Below are 8137 nucleotides of genomic sequence, written 5' to 3' on the forward strand. Positions count from 1 at the left end.
GATCGCCTCGCCGCCCTCGCCTCGGCTGCATCCTCGGACTAGGATGTGGTCTCTCCGCTCAGAGCATCCCCGTCCCAGCCCTGCCGCCTCCTCAGGGAGACTTGTCCCCAAAACACACGCAGAGGTACACTCTCACTCCGAAAAGGGATCCCAGGGCAGCAGGGACCCAGGGAGCACCCATGACATGAAATAACCATGGGAGCTGACCTGATCTCTCGCTGCTGCCCTACTGCCTTTGCAGCTTGTTTGGTCCCAGAACATCACCACAAAAACCCCAAAAAGCCGGGACCAAATTTTTAACAACAGTTTTTCATTTCGTGAAAGTGGTTTAGCTCCATATCCTCAGGGGATGAACTGCTTTTGTGTGGGAACTTGCTGCTGGGATCCCTCTGGACAGTGGCTCAGGATCCAAAGGTGCCACGGGGTTTTTCTGCAGAGCATTTGGTATTATGCAGCAGACCCTAAGGGTAGAGGAGCTGAAGCATTTGTCCTGTGTGCTGTAAACAGGAAGGGAAGCATGGGTGATTGGAAGGAAGAGGTGGGAAAGGCTGAAAATGGATTAGGGTAAAGCAGCCAGGTATGCGGGGGATATCGTTGTTCCTGACCTGTTTGAGATTTAGGGTTATCCTGAGTCTGGGGAGTGGCATGTTTTCCTACAGCAACAGCCTATGGAGTGTCAGGGACACCCATCTTCACATCCTTCTCCCTGCTTGACATGACTGAGGCATTTCCTCCATTCTTCCTTTCCTCCTCCTGCACTGAAGGCTCAGCAGTATCGGCTTGTTGGATCTATCCTCTTCTAATTTCTCTGCCTGAAACATTCTTATTCTCTCAATAGTAGTAAAGTTGATAAAACATCCATCAAAGTGCAAGACGGATCTCCCCTTTTCTCTTTCCCTGGTTTATATTGATTAAATTGGACTTTTCGAGTTTGCCACACAGAAGAAACCTAACATGCAAGGAGCAACTCGGAGGCTGCATTATCCATCTCGGCTACTGCCAAGCTACAGGGGATGACTATTAAGTATCCGCACTGCAAGTCACTGTGAGCTGATGAATCTGTGCCAAGAGCTGCTGGCACACTGCAGAAAATACTCTTTATGAAGAGTTTGCCAAAGACAAGAAAGACCCCCACAGCAGCTCTTCACAAAGCAGCCCAGCTTACAGCAGAGCTGCTGGCAGGCCATCACACAGCCAAGTGACCATGGTGGCACAAATGAGGAAGAGAGAAGGTTGAGTATGAAAGACAGGAGCTCACCACACAGTTATCTACCTAATTTGCATGCTAAATACCAATTCAAGAGTTAAAAAAAGAGGAGCAGAAGTAATATAAATACAGTCACCGCACAACAGAGCTTATTTTTTTGATTGTTTCTTCTACCTTACAGCGAATTTGCTTGCTTTGAGGAGGAAAGAGTAACATTACAGAAGTGAAAGATCTGCAGCATCCTGGATCTCATAGCATAGGAGAAATTCTGCCTATTTTATCTGATGTAAAAGGATGCTGACATATTTTTAATCAAATGGAATGTCAATATTCATAATAGATATAATTTTAAGAACCTCAAAACCCAAAAACCCTCTAAAAACTGGAAAGCATTCCATAATCTAAAATCTTCTGGAAGTGTGTAGAATGCTTTTTAACTTAAGATGCATTTAGAAAAGAAAGATGAGCAATGAAAACATTGCTTAAAGAAATGGTCCTTATTTTGACAGTAAGAAAGCAAAGCTGTTGCTATAATGCCTATTAATTTTTCTTGCAAAATAAATTCATAGCACTTTTTATCCGGTTGAAATGCAGGAAGGGACAGAAAAATTATAGGAAAGGCATGCTTACTATCTGGTCTTCACTAATACCAAGCACCTGAGTACTGATACCCTTTTATGTGTTCCTGAGACTTTTAATCATCAGTGCAGTTTTACACACAGGCTTTTAAACACTTTCCTCTCCAGGCTGAAGATAAAGAATAGAATTTCCAGAAGGGGCAGTTGAGACAATTGGGTGATATTTTAAAGGATTTACAGGAAAACTCAATTGGGCATGCCTTAGAATTGTGCAGATATCCATGCCTTCTAGATTACTTTTCCTATTGAGGTTGCAATGATATTTTACTCAAAGAGATGAGCCATTTTTGTAGATAGATACCACCTGTATCTTTAGGACAAAGCTTTAGCCAGGTCATTGTTCTAGGGCTTGTAAAGTGTTTTGCTGTGTGGGGTGGTGGTTGTTTTTTTTTTTTTTTTTTTATAACTCTGCTTGAATTTTCAACTGGCTAAATGTCATTTGGAACCTAACTTTTGCAATAGCATTTACAGAGTAGGGCACTAACTGCAACCGTGCCAAGTTGTTGCTTGGCAGTCACAATAATTCTACACTTACAGAGAGGGGAATGAAACATACAAATATTAAACCTTGCATTGCATTTAGTAATAAATCAGTACTAAATCAGCAATTTCAGTTTGTAACATTTCAACGCTAAGCTATCTTGCCTTTGCATTTTGATATTTTGTCCCTATATCTCCCCTTTTGGCTTAAGGACAATATGTTTAAAATCTACATCTGGAATACCTTCTGGCAGCAATTTTTAAGAAGCATCAACTTTGGGGTAGGGTGATAAACCTCCCAAAAAGAAACACTGAAAAGAATGTGTGCTGATATGACCATGGCCATCTTCTGACTCAGCAGCGACGTGTGCATCTTTCTCAGTGCAGCGGATTTTTCCCAGTAACTCGGTGTACTGAAGGAATTCATTGTGGGACACTGAACAAGTGGTAATACTCATGTGGAGCAGAGCAGCTTTTGAAGGTGCTCCCTCTCTTTCACTATTTGTCCTCACTCTGAACACCATTCATCCCACCAAACACTTATTCTGTGGGCCTATTTGTTCCCTGGAAGCAGAGCAAAGTATCCTTAACCAGCACCAAAACCTTGCATAAAGAATTCTTCAGCTGAAGGAATGAAACACATTTTTATCACATCATATGTAAACAAAAGATAGGAGTAATCTGTGATAAAACTGAAGTAACAACATTTCATACCAATACTGATTATCATTACTATTATTATTAGGATTGTGTTGCAGCCTCTAGGCTGCACCAACACCAGGCACTGTTTTCCCACAGAACAAAAATGTGAGTAATTTCTGCCCTGAGGAGTTTACCTCAGAATTAAATGTTTTTCCTGAGGGCCTGAAATGCCATTAGTTACACATTTGGGTAGTGGCAAGTGCAGTGGGACCTAATTTAATTGCAGCCTTTTAGATATGTGTAATATAAATTTTAAATAATGTAATAATTGTAATAATTGTTCTGACAGGAGACAGTGCAAAACCATTTTTCTGTGTCTATAGGCTAGTAGTCCTTTTGGAAATTAGAGACTTTGGAACATGGAAAATGAACTGAAGTGATAATTGAAGGAAGCAATAAAACATGAATATGCTAAAATAGGGGATGAACTTGTAGACTCTGTCTTTTGTAAAAGGAAAATATGCTTTCTCCAGACTTTTTTTTTTTTTTTTTTTTTTTTTTTTTTTTTTTTTTTTTTTTTTTACCTTGGGAAGAAATGCATATTTTAAACCATTGCTTGAGATTTCTGGATGTCCTGAGGAGACAAGGCTATAGCAGTACAGAAGGACTGGTGTGCCAAAAGGACACAGGTCTTTCCCAGCTCTGCTGGCTGCTTCTCAGAGGCAGCTCCAGATGGGCAGAGCCACTGCGGCAGCAGCAGTGCCTCAAAGTGGCTTTCAGGGATGAGGAACAAAAAATTTTTTGATGTGAGGAGGGCTTGAGAGGGAGCACTGGAGTTACCATGTCCATGGTATCTGGGGCATGCTCAGATCTACAATATTCCTATATATGTGTGTATATATATATATATATATATATATATATATATTGCACAGATGCTGGTGTAAGGAAAATCAAGTATGTATATATATATCCAGACTTGCAGCTGACCATTTAGCAAAATAATTATCCGAGGTTTGTGAAGGCTTCTACCCAAATTTGTGGTGGGAAAGTACTGTTGAGCATTCAAAACTGTCAGAAAGCAAACATGACTGTGATGGGGTTGACTTCCAACAAGGCGAGGCTCATGCCCACCCTTCACCATGCATCACTGTGCTGAGATACCACAGCCACTGAAAACAAAGCAGGGAAGGAGCCTGCTGAGAAACAGACAATCCCTGGGTTGGGCCATTACAGACATGCCCCAATGTGTTTGTATTCCCTGTGTGGGGCAGTGTAGATGCATCCCAAATCTAAACTCCTAGAGGCCTTCTGTGACTACATGCCATCTCGAGGGAACATCTGAATTAAAAGGGCTACTTAATATTATTGATCCAGAAAGGGGGAGAACCATGTGGCAACAGGATTCACATTGTTATTTAATTTTGCTTACTGTTGAAAGGCCTCAGAGACAGTAAAGGGAAGCCTAACCTAAGGAGCTGAATAAACACCCTAGCAGACAAAGGGATTAATGCTGGGTTAGCGTGACACTGGATGGTGTATTTTGGGTCTCTCATATAACCTACTGGGGCCATAATCAGGAACAACTGCTCAGAAAAAAAAATCCTGGCATTACTGTGGAAAGCTCAGTGGGCATCACTGTTGAACAAAATGCTAGTGGGAAATTAAAAATCAGTCTGGAAATATTGTAATTCCCAAAGGTTGGTTATTTGATACGGCATGAGTACTTTGTTCAGTTCTGGGAATTCAGCTGCAAAATAGATACAGAAGACACAGAGAACATGTGGAGACAGGCAATGCAAATGATTAGAGACTGAGAGAAAATTTTGTATCTGGGTGGCATGAAGAAAGGACATGATAGAGCTTTATAGAAAATAATGAATGGCACAAAGAAGATAAATCCTACATTTCTAGGCACCTCTTTTTTTCATAATTTAAGAACAAGAGTTCATCCAGTGAAATTAAAAAGATATAAATTTTAAGGGATGAAAGGAAATACTAGCTATTAAAGAGAAAGCATTCACTGTTACATGAGATTAAATTTGGAGAAAGGACTAGATTGTGTGAAGTGTGTAAAGGGATAAAAATGTTAATATTTCAATGCATACGCCTGTCATGAAGCCAGAGGGACAGGGAAAGAATCATTAACAGAAACTCATCTTTAGGCAAATTATTGAATTTCTTGAAGCTTCATCTGAAGCATTTACTGCTGATGGTTAAAGGGAGAAGCTATGACAGCAAATGATACTAGTTCTCATTTGAGATGCAGATTCATTTTTTTATGGAGGAAGGACTAATGTCCCATAGCCACTGTCACCCATTTGTGATCCTCTCCAACTGCACACTTGGGTGTTTCTTTTTCCATGGTTTGCTGAGGACAACATTGCTGGGAAAACGCAAAATGTTCTTTTAAAACTCATTTGCATTAAACTCATTCTCTTCAGGGACTCAGGTATCGAAAGACACATCCATGTGACAAGTGCAGATTTGTATTTGTATGATCCATGATCTAAGTAATCCTGCAAAGCACCCTCCCCTTCCAGTTGGAACACCTCTCGATCACTGGTGCTAGTAACTTGCTGTGTGGTTCATACTTAACCCAGCTCAGGGGTACATTGAATATGTGATCCATTAGTGTCTCTTGAAACAGATGCAAACTTACTAGGTGAAAGCCAACAGAAGCTAGGTTATTCAGAGACAGAATATTTCCATTTAAAAAAACAAAAGTTACAATCCTCAGAAAACGAAATTTTCACTTCAAGGCTTGCAGCCATTATTAACAAGAAACTCCCAACTGGAGACATTAAGAGAGTTTTTTTTCCCCATAATAATATAGATTTACCCATTTTAGATATGTATTTTTCATATTCAGTACAACAACATGCTAAATGTGCCTGGCAAAAAGAGTAAGGACTTCATATATCTTGGGAAAGATGACAATGTGACAAGAACACTCATATCCCAAGATGTTCAGCCAACTGAAAACTACTTCTACCTCACAGAGATTTACTTATATATAAACCTGAACTGTGCTTAAATTTGATAGTGAATTATGATGCACTACAGAGCTCTACTACACCTGTGACATTCTGTCCTAGTTTCAGCCAGGGCAGGGTTAATTTTTTTCAGTAGCCTGGAGGTGGGGCATGGCTGGACTCCACTATTATTTGGTAACACCTCACATCATTTCCAGGAACTGGGGAAAGGGAATCTCTTATGATTCCAAGGAGAAGGGTATCCTCTTCCGATTGGGTGAGAAACATGGTCGGGAAGAGCTGGTCAGTATTTATTGTGGTTTTCCACAATAATTTTTTTTAATGTAAATATTTCTCTGTCTTATAACTTTTGTTATTAATATTGCTGCTGTTACTGTTTGTTTTCTTATTTCATTGCTGTTTCCAGTAAATTGTCCTTACCTCAACTCATGACCTTTCCCTTCCATGCTTTCATTCAGAGCCAGGGGAAGGGGGAGTGAGTGACAGCATGGTTTTAGTGGGAATACTAAATTGGAGAATACATTCCTAAACCACAACACCTACTCACTCTTTTATAAGCTAGGTCACCCAAACAAATCCTCATCCTCTGTTTAGTACATGGGAATCACAGTTTTTCAATGCTTATTTGTGTGTTAGACCAGTCTGAACTGTTCAAGTAGATTCACCAAACTATACTATACTTCAACAGATTCAAAATGTGCCTATCTTTTCTTGCCTGACATAAAAACACCCAAATGCTGGTTCACAGATGGAGGTTGTGCAGCAATTTGGTACCAGAAATGGCTGTTCCCCTTCACATTTCTCATCCATGTCACAAAATGTGATGGCATGGCTAAAGCAACCACAGAAAACGGTAACAATTGCATTTCAGTAGTCTCTTGCCATCTCTAGAATGTTTTGTTCTTTTTTGTTGTTTTCATTTTTAGAGTCAGAATGAGTTTTCATAAAAATGTTGATGAACAACTACATACCCCACCCCTTCCCCAAGCAACAGTAAGGAAGAAAACAGCAACCCAGTAGTAGCTCAGCTTTCTCCGGGATGTGATTCTGTGTCTATCAGTGCCATGACAGTGATAGCATTCACATTACGTTAGGTCATGGGTTGGACTCGATGATCTCAAAGCTCTTTTCCAGCCTTGTTGATTCTTTGATTCTGTAAAGTTTGAAAAAATCAAAGTAAGAAAACCAAACCAAGAAAATGAAACACTGCAGCTTCTAGGTTTAAAGACCTAAAAAATGAGATGCCAAAGACACTATAGCTTTTCCTTTCAACTTCCTCTTTACTTTGAATATATTATTTTCTATATTCCTTTCACACAAAGGAATTAATGATGCATATAGTAAGAAGGCCACTGCAGGCAGAATAGGCTGAATTAATGTTCCTGCATCACTAAGATCTGTAAACCTTAATAGTAACTTCAGTATCTGAATCAATGATTTACCATTAATGATTACTGTCCTAAAACAATTTTTGTGTGTAGTAAATATAGATCTTACGTGAAATGTTGCTTGCCTTATAGAAAAAACCCAAAACCCAAACCTTAAATTATCTTATGGTACAAGTCAATTGGAGAGCCAAAGTGAAAAATGAAAACAGAATAAAATTTTTCGAAGAGAAAGTGACTCCAGGATTTGAAGGGCACTTGAGTAAAAGGGAAGCAATTCAGAAAGGCAGGCTTTCATTGGGGAAAAAAAGTTTGCAAATATTATTTATCATTGAAAGAAGTCAACTGGTACAATCTAAATTTAATTTGGAAGTTTGCTTCACTCCAATTTACCTGATAAGCACAAAACAGAAAATCTGTTTTTATTTGTATAATCAATAAAGGCCTAAGACTGGTTTAGGTCTTCACTCTTCTACAGCTTGTGATGAGAGCTTAGTGTAGATCAATCATAGAGAGGTTTTGCTTTCCAACTCCAGCAACTAGGGTTGTATTTAGCATTGTAAATCACAGTGGAGACTTGTAATGTGGAAGGAAGAAGAGAGTAGCTCTTTGAAATAGAAGCACATGCAAACAGCCAAATATCTCCTAGGACTTGTGTTGTTGCCACTGACAGCTATTCTATTCTGTGCTCGTGGTCTTCTACCAAATAAAATTTGTGTAAACCCGATAGAAGGCAAACTCCTGAAAAGATGATAACTCTTTTGCCAAACAAAGCTTATTTTGAAATGG

This window comes from Onychostruthus taczanowskii, unplaced genomic scaffold, assembly GCF_017590055.1.
Source record: "Onychostruthus taczanowskii isolate IOZ18803 unplaced genomic scaffold, ASM1759005v1 scaffold40, whole genome shotgun sequence".
Lineage (NCBI taxonomy): Eukaryota > Metazoa > Chordata > Aves > Passeriformes > Passeridae > Onychostruthus > Onychostruthus taczanowskii.